The 9,558-nt window shown below is 43.7% G+C and overlaps 1 protein-coding gene across 2 annotated transcripts in view; it reads right to left on the bottom strand.

The window, feature by feature from the left end:
* Nucleotides 1–7,138, bottom strand: part of CREBRF (CREB3 regulatory factor) — a 53,702-nt gene extending 46,564 nt beyond the window's left edge. The window contains exon 1 of one of the 2 annotated variants that reach the window (XM_019635970.1): nt 7,015–7,138. The gene's annotated coding sequence lies outside the window, so the exon portion shown is untranslated. Of the gene's footprint in view, nt 1–5,514; nt 6,123–7,014 lie in introns of those variants that run through there. The other variant, XM_019635971.1, reaches the window with a different exon arrangement.
* Between the last annotated feature and the right edge of the window lie 2,420 nt (nt 7,139–9,558).

The raw sequence follows: 9,558 nt of genomic DNA, 5'->3' as shown, positions 1-9,558 counted from the left end.
AATTGCCAGCACTTAAATTGGAAATTTCATATAAAATTTCTTAATCCTGTTATCAAATGCCACTCTCTTAGAGGGAAAAAAAATTAGACCTGACAACACTGGGCACATATTCCCGACAAAATCACTTCAACTGAAGTCCGAGTTATCCCTTTAAACTCTGCTCTCCAGCTTGCTCCAATCGCCAGCCAACCCCATTTATAGATGGGGAATCTAAGCTTAGAGATTCTCAAAACCACAGAGCTAGCAAAAATCCTGTTTGTGAATATAGCTAACTCCAGGACTTTCACTCTTAACCATTCTGCAACTTAACCTCCAAATAAAAGGTAGTTAATGTTAAAAGAGGTACTTAAAAGACCTGTACATGAAGTTTACAGCAGTTTTGTTCACAACAGTCTAAAATCTGGAAGCAACCCAAATATCCATTGACTGGTAAATGGACAAATTGTGGTACATCCATACAATCACAAGTACTCCACTGTTACTCAAAAACACATGAATAAATCTCGAAAGCATTACGTTAAGTAAAAGCAGCCAGACTCAAAAGACAACGCATCCTATGACTGCATTTATATGAAATTCCAGAAAAGACAAAACCATCGGGACAGAGAGTAAAATGTGAAAGCTTGGGGCCAGGGGTGCAGAGGCGCATGAGGACACTTCGCAGCAATGGGAACGCTCCATGTCGTGACTGCAGAGGTGGTCAGCTGACTGCATACGTTTGTCACAACTAAAAACTGGGAACATTTTATTTTATGTAAATTATACCTCAATAAAACTGCTTTTAAAAAGAAGTGTTTTAGAAAATTCTATTGTATAAAACCACTGAGAAGAGTGTTACCATTTCTTTCTACCTTGGAAAGTTTGGGAAAGCTTCGGGAAAAGGTGAGATTTGAATTGGATCTCATCACAGAACCATTTTAAGGTGCAAATGAAGTAGAAAACACAGCATATAAGTAGTCATATTCTGCACTGTAGACTATGAGAAGTAGCATCCCTGAATACAAGGGAAAATGCTTCATAAAAGGAAAGAGATGAATAGACATGGATAACTAGTACTTGGATAGGTATCAAAGACAAGTTGATCTTACAAGATTTCCCAAAAGGGAATCAACTCAGACATGTATTGCAGTTCAAATGCAAAATAAGCATATAGTGTGAAAGAAGTTTTGTTTTGTTTTGAAATAAAGCAAAAGGAAAAGGAAGAATCAAAAAGGGGAAACGACACCCAAAGGGACCTTGATACCAACAGATTAGAAAAGAGAAGAAAGGGAGGTGTGTCAGAACTTGACAAGGGACTAAAAGTAAAATGAAAAACTGGGGAAAAGAGACCAACCAAAGTTAGAGCTACAGAGAAAAGAGTCCAGAGACTTGACAGCAGGCCCAGAAGAATTAGCGGGCAAGGGGAAAGCAAGAAAGTTTTCTCCTAAATCTCCCAAAGCAGTCTCCTCCCCCACTTCCATCTGCTCCCGCCACCCCACTCTGCCTTAGCTGAAGTCTTCTCATACCTAACCCTATCCCACACACTTTGTACACCTTTTATACATTCTTGACTGGACTAGAATGCTTGCTTCACTGGTCTTCAAAACCCAGTTCAAATGCCACCTTTTCTGTGGAGCTTCTCCAACTTTCCCAGGCAGAATTAATAGTCACTCTTCCTTATTTTCAGAACATATTGTTCTAAATATTATCATAATGTTGAGCTGCAATGTCGGTCTCCTCTACTAGTCTATGGGCAACTCCAATATAGGATTCAATAGTAAGAACGAAAACCATTACTAAAAAGCAGTTCAAAAAACTGTAAAGCCCACCGCACCTTATACAACACGAGTAGGATACTAGAAGCCTTGCTGTTTGAAGGGGTTCCACAGTGAATCTTTTGAACAAGAGTACACCCTCCCTACCCCTAGTTCTTCCCCAAACCATCAAGGACCTTTTTTGAAGTCTGGTTTCTGTAATGCTTTAAATTTTCTCAGTGAATGGCAAACACATTATAGAGAAGACAAATTGCATCAGGAATGGCGTGCAGCAGTCAAAGAAGGAACTTCCTCTATAAAAGGAGCACCTTAAACTCTCAAAGGCAGAAGATTTTACCGAAGAAAATAAGTGTACAACCAGAATCTGAAGAAAACTGGAGCAGGACAAGAAGTCAGCAAGCTCACGACACTTTTATGGGAAACTATCAAAGTCAGCAATATCCAAAGATAAATGACAACATGCCTTTGTAACAAAAGGTGTGAAACTGGTTTGGTGTTAAAAGAACTGAATGACATGCTGATCAGAGTTGCTGGGAATAAGCAGAGAGTGACTAGTTTAGAAAGTTGTTTAGGGAAGAGAGTTCCAGTATAGATTTTGGAAGAAAGGTCATGAACTGTTGAAAGAGCAAACAAGGCTTGGCTGGCGATGGAAAGATGGTACTGCACCCACAAAGTACCACTGCGGTCCCCTGCGTCAAACTCTAAGTCTAGTCCTCCCCACCGTGCTGAATCAAAATCATTAGCAAGAATGATTTTACAGTGCTTCCTCCCCAAAGGGGACCCTGCTATATAGATGAACAATGATCCCAAACCTCTAAGAAATGAGATTCCACTCACATTTGCCAAACACCCAGAGACCAAGTGTATCAAGAGCCAAAGAGAAATCCAAAGGACAAAGGACAAGGTTTTTTTGTTCCTGGAAGGAGTATTCAACAAGGCTAACCAATGAAATTTATCTGACAAAAAAGTTAAAAGAATTCAAGGGATTTTTCGACATCACCAAAATAGCTTCTATATAAACTTTGTTTAAAAGGGTCAATTTTTAAATGACAGCTTTTTATTTGAGCAGATGGTGATTAATTCCTCCCTTTTAACTAAGAAAAGCCCAACATCTCTACTAACTACAGACTGACTTTATTACCTTCCAGATAAACAGTTTTTAGCATCATTTATTTAAACAGTTCAGAAGCACTAAAAAGTGTTCAGAGACACTGGGGATACAGAAATAAGAGGCTGACTCAGACTTTAAAGAGCTCACCTGTTAAATGGGTAGAGAAATACTATAAAGTAGGGCAAGTGCTAACAAGATTAGCACTAAGAAGCAATAAGCTAAGAGAAAATGGAATCCAGATTTGAGAGAGGGTTCCAAGCAGCCCAAAGTATTAGCATATTCAAAGTCCAAGAGCTTGAGAATACAATAACAATTTCCCAATATCCCTCAGTGAGATAGAAAACATCATTAATCTCGACCATTATAAATTAATAAACTGAGTTACCCATAGTCAACAAGCCAAACAGTAAGTTAACCAGAACTAGAAACAAGATGATACAGTTTTAGGAGGTTAAAATACATTCTCCTTTTTAAACTTTCAGGCTTGCACTTGAAATCCAGTCCATGTCAACAAAACTGGAAAAATATCACATTAAAACAAAGAAGAAAGCTACCAAAGAAGAAAATTAAGGATTTGCCTGTGTAATATTTTTAGGTTATAGCATCTTTGCTTCAGTGGGCACTTAGCACCACTTGACATTTTCCAAGTGGGGGGTGGTGGTACAACCTGTATCTTTTTGGATCTGGTTTGAAAAAGGATCCTACCCTATTTGGGTAATACCATAATATCCCAGGCACTGGCATAATCAATGTGGCTTCCAAATTAACTGTCTGAGATTATACACATACACACACACACACACACACACACACACGTATAAATACATACACATACACATATATGTATGTATATATCAGCTAGGTGTGTTGATGAGGTTTTATAACGAATGATATGCTAAACGCACTTTTAAACCTCAATAGGACCATACCCTTGAATATATTAAGGTTCTTAGGTATCATACCTGAAAGCCAAAGTTTTTTCAATCGGAATGCATTTCTTAAGTAGACTTAATATTCCAACATTCATTTGAAATGTTTTTTCAGGAAAACATCTATTTGCAAATGAAATAAAAATATAGACTACAAGGTTGCCATGTGCTCTAATTCTAAAAATTCTTCAAGGCAGGATATATGCACATTAATAATGTACATATTATGCAAGAGCTCAAATATTAGTTCAAGTGCATATTTATATATTCTGCAATACATGAACATCTAAATACTCGGAATCCAGTGACTGATGTCGTGAAACAGGGATTGACCAACTACAGCCTTCAAGCACAGGCTGCTCTTGTAAATAAAGTCTTATTAGAATACAGTCCCAAACATATTGTTTATGGCTGCTTTCTTGCTACAGTTTGCAAAGCTGAGTCATTGTGACAGAGACTATTCGGACCACAAAGCCAAACATTTAACATTTGACCCGGTAGAGAGGAAGTCTGTTGACCCCTACCTTAGAACCATCAGAACTAATGGTCTGACAAATTTATGTCCAGCCAAAGAGTTTATCTACCCTGGAAAATGAACTGAATACGGTGAAAAAGAATTCTGCCCAAAAAACATCCAAGTAGAAACCCACATGGAACAAACTGCTGATTCAGTCATAAAACTGTCAATCTTGACTAAAAAATAAACTTTAAAAGTGATCGGTCCTCTTAATCTTTTAAAAACTACACTGCGTTAATAGAATCAACACAGAAATTCATTGTACTTTTACTGTCACTTGTACTTAGTTAACCACCACCAGGAATCATACCAGTTATTTCTTTACTCCGTACGCTAGAACCGACACACAATGGATGAACAAATAAGCTAACTAGGACATAGTCTTTGTAAAAGTTTCTTCTCCCCTGATTTGACAGACGGATAATGGGATCCAAAGTGGAGCATCCAAAAATCTCTTCTTCTGGATGCATGTAGCCTCCTCTATGCTTATTAGCTTAAAAAACCCAAAGATGCTGTATCAGTCATATAAAAGAATTATACCCGAATAAGTCCTGTTGGATCTATTTGCCATTATTAGAATAACAGAGGGTAAAAAGCGAATATTTTTATTTGCTGTTAAAGTTATATTTAAGTACTGAAGTCTATCAAATAAACAGGGATTATATTTTTATGTATCATTCTTAACAGAACTGTGAATCAACCATGTCAAATTAATAAAGAAATCGATAAATCATTTATTTACCAATTAGTACTTTTTCTCCAGTTAACGAAACAGTAGACAATGCAAACACCTAAATAATACAGTCAACTCTTGACCAGCCCTTGCATGATATACCTAAGGCGTGTTCCTACCCCTAAGTGTTTAACCGAAGATGCATCAACAGCCTGGTACCTTTGACAATACCAATGTAGTCACAGGTTGTAAGTTGATGTTAACATAAAGCTAAACTAAGAATTTAATAAGGCCGACAGGATGCCAAAACAATCAAGAAACAAAGTAAAATTAGTGATTTTGTAACTACTCAAACCATTTCCCCCTTCTTCTGTGGTGTTTCTCCTAACTATTTTGGATTAAAAGACAACTGGAAAAAATATTTACAGTGCAATCAAGTGACAATCAGTTTACCACAGATAGCAAGATTTACACAAAAGTCTTATTTTCTGCTTTTTAAAAAGAAGCCCGATCTTGATCCTATTTCTCACCTGCAGGTTATTCGCAAGACAAAGTCCTAAAGAACCTTCAAACCTAAAGTAATTTTCTCATGAATTTCATTTACACGAGCTACCAACGTGAAGAGGGGCAAATTAAGACTAGGCGTGTGGGTGGGAGGCTGATCTTTAGAAGGTATCTTGATGAAAAAATGGAAACCCCGACGAGCCCTTAACTTTCTCTGCTTTCCTAGTCCTGTTTTTCTCGGTGCAAAATCCAGAAAAGCAGAACTTCCTCTTCTCTGCCTGAGGCCTGGTGCAGAAATTCAGACCGCTAGTTATCCAAACACCTTTTATAAGGTAGTCTTAAGGCTCAAGTCCGCTCAGAAACAGCAAAAGGTTTGCTTTCTTGGGTTAGAGGGCAATTACAGGGTTTGGCGGCCCAGCTTGTCAGGAAGTGTAGGGCCGAGTAAGAGGGAGAATCCAGAGACTGAGCTCCATCTAGTCCCAGGAACCACCCCCAGGGGCGGCTGGACTGCCCTCGGTACTTCCCTGCCTCCTCTGCTCAGGTGGGGAGAGCGGCGGGTCGGGGTGAGGCTCCCCTGAGCTACTTCCTGATCCGATCGGACTCTCCTTCGGACACCCGAAACGCCCCCAGCCCGGCTCCCTCGCCCTTCGCCCTGTCTCCTCCCCTCTCAGGGACCCACCACCACCGGTCCCCTCCCATCTAACATGGCCGCCCCACCCGGCCCACCCCCGGCACAGCCTAACCAATTGGGGACCCCCGCGGCACCGCCTCCCCTAAGCCCATTGGCGAGGCTGCCCCCCGTCTGCCTACCCTATTGGACGGCAGGCCTGCCACTCCGCGTCGAGGGCTCCGCCTCCGAGCAGCTTCAAGCTGCTTTGAGAAGACATATAAACAAATCCCGGGAGGGAGGCCCCTCTTGCCTATCGCTGGGGCGGGGACGGGAAGGGGGAGCAAGTACTCCCGAGACACCCCTGCCTGGACCCCCCCACCCCCAGCCAGCGCCTCCCAGTCTCCTGCCAGCCCGGTTCCAACCTTTGTGGCTCCGGCCCTTACTCACACGCCCCTCTCTCTCCTCCTCCCCCGCCAGCCTCGCCTCCCCTCCCTTCCCCGGCCCCTCCCACCCGCTCGCTTCTCTGACAGGCCGGTTGCCGGCAGCCACGACCCCGGGCTCTGAGGCAGTGGTGAAGGAGCCGGCGGCCCGGCAGGGCGGACGCCCGGTGCTGCCCATCCCTGGCCTAGCCTGCCTCCCGCCCCGGGGTCCCCTCTACCGCCGCCCCGCGCTTTTATATAACCGTCCCGGGCCGGGGGTGGGGGAGGGGGCCTGGAGCCCCCGTGACCGGCAGGCGGCAGCCTGCGGCCCGCGCGCCCCCCGACTCGGCCCTGGTCCCGGCCCCCGCCCCGCGCCGGCCCGGCTCAGAGCCCCGGCGCTGCTGCCTCCTAGGCCAGCGGCCCTCCTCCGCCCCCCGCCTGGCTCGTTCCCCAGCCCAGGCCCTTGCGAGCTCCGGGCTGCAGGCAGCGGCGCTCACCTGTGGGTGTGGGGTGGCTCAGGGGCTGGGTCCGGTTCCGCTGCAGGGGCCGCGGCCCCTCTCCATGCTGCCTCGGGTTTGTTTTGTTTATGTCCTTCCTGACGGGTTCCCGGAAATCGCGTGACTCGCCCCCCTCACGTGGGCCGCGGCGAGGAGGAGGAGGGAGGCGGGGGCCCGCCGGCCTCGGGCCAATCGCGAAGCGTTCTACAGCCCGGCCAATGAGGAGCCCGGCCCAGCAGGGCACCCCTATCACATGACGCCGGAGGGGCGGGTTGCCGGGAAAAACCAGGAAGAGGGGGGCGGAGCGTGGACTCGGCTCCTGCCACTGCAGCGTGGGCGGGGGCCGTCTCTGATGTCCAGCCACACGCACGTTGTAGAGGATGTTCGTTTACAGAGGCTTTTACATCCAGGGTTTCGTCTGATCGCACAACGACGCGGTTGAGCCTGAAGTGTCCGTATGCCCATTGTATAGGTTAAGTTCACTGAAACTTGAAAGGGACTACGGGAACAGAGGGCATTAAATTAGAAGGGAGGTTGTATCGACTTTCTGTTTTGTAAATATCGTACCCATCTGAACTTAATTCACTGACATACTGACCTTGCCTTCAGACGTTTGTTCATTCATTCAACTAATATTCATTGTGCACGTATGCCCCAGACACGGGGATCAATCAGATTGCGTGCACCTTTAAGAGAAAGAAGACCTGTACACAACTGTACAAACAATACTACTAGCAGCGCCTAGATTAAAAAAAGCCTTTATAACACGTGGGCTTGAGGTTTTCTTGAGCTTGAGTTTTTCTTGAGCTCCCTAATCCTATTAATAGCAAAGCAACCCTTTATTATTGAAGGTGTACTATGTGGGGGACTTAGCGCCTCATTTAGTTATCCCTACAAGCACATGCAATGGTAATATACCAATTTTCAGACGGGGAAATTAAGGCTCAGAGGGGTTAAGTTAAACTTAAGGTCAGGCAGCTAGTAAATGACCCAGCTATCATAGCCTGTGCTTCCAGACTACTTTTCTACTTCGGAGCACAGAACAGAAATCTGATTTTAGTAAGCATAGGGAATGGAGGATTAGGGGACAGAAATGCTTGGCCAGGCTCCTTCAGGATGCCAGTTTTGTCTTTGAAAATGTGGCTCCTCTTTGCACAGATCTAAGGAAGCAGTATAATGTCAATGTCAAAACAATGGACCTTGGAGTCTGAAAGACTGCTATAGAAAGACTCCTATACAAGCTTCAGGAGGAGAGGGACTAGGTGTGTTGTTTATCCTCTACCTTTCATGCCTGGCACATAGGCAGTCATTAAATACTGGTGAATAACAACCTGGACTTGAATCCCTGCTCTCTACGACATGTGAACCAGCACAAATTATTTGATCTTGGTAAGGCTCCTCTATAATATGTACCTCATGGGGCTGATGTGAGAATTCAGTGGAAAGAAATTATTGTAAGCACTTGCCATAGTGCTTTGCATATAGTGAGCAATTAATGAATGGTAGTATTATTAGATTGTTTCAAGGACATCATAGAAGATCTACTGTAGATGAAATTGCAAATGAGGCTAACTAGGTTTTAGCAGCTTAACAGCCACTAAAATAGTACTTTTGTACACAATATTATAATAGTAGGGAAGTATATGTGGATACCTAAGAGGAAAGTAAAAGTAAATCTCACCTCTGTGTCCGTCAAAATGCAATAGGATCTCAATACCCAACCAAGGAATGAGTATTTTCCCTACTAAGTAGCAATTTCTTTCTTTTTTAAGTCTAACATATACATTCTAATTTTCCATATCAACTGGAGTTTAAAATTGAGACCCCAATAGAAAAACTAGCTTGGGAAGTCTGTGCCATGCTCCCCTCACTCGGTCAATGAAATTCATGCATTAAATCTCTTGGAATACATCACACACTATCCTTTCTTGTGATACTATTGGGTTGTCGGAAAAGTCATGATGCATTTTTGCAACGAAAAACATAGAAAAAAAATGTCATGACTTTTCCGACAACCCAATATAGTTTTGGAAAAACTCCAGCAGATGGTTAGCTCTCCCATTGTTACACTGCTCCCTGGACGCTGGCATTTTCACCGCCTCTACTGGGCACCAGTTCCCTTGGGGTCAAGGAGCAGCCTGATCCTTCTAGCACTAGGCTGTGCCCCTTGAAGGTGCTTACTACTGAATTACCTTGGATTCTTGCCTTCGCATCTTTCGTTGTCTTGGGAAAGACAAGAGTTTTGGCTAACAGAGACCTTTCCATCAAGGTTTGTTAATGACCATATCCTGTTCTGAAGTGAATGAAATCACTGACTGCTAATCGATTTGTTTCCCTGGGTTTTATCCTGCCAGATTGTGCAACAAAGTTAACAGGAAGTTGGGGCTCTGGAATAGCAACAGCTTGAGGTTCAGGAGGCTCCTCTTGTTCTAGCCACAAAGCAGTGAACCAACTGCCTTCACCACTTCCAAAGTATTTAACTTTGCTCCTGCAGAATCACCTACATACTGGGACAGCCTGAGTCAGAAAAATATGTTTTACATA

The sequence above is a fragment of the Hipposideros armiger genome, unplaced genomic scaffold, assembly GCF_001890085.2.
Source record: "Hipposideros armiger isolate ML-2016 unplaced genomic scaffold, ASM189008v1 scaffold_25, whole genome shotgun sequence".
Classification (NCBI taxonomy): domain Eukaryota; kingdom Metazoa; phylum Chordata; class Mammalia; order Chiroptera; family Hipposideridae; genus Hipposideros; species Hipposideros armiger.
This window is presented reverse-complemented; position numbering and strand designations above follow the sequence as displayed.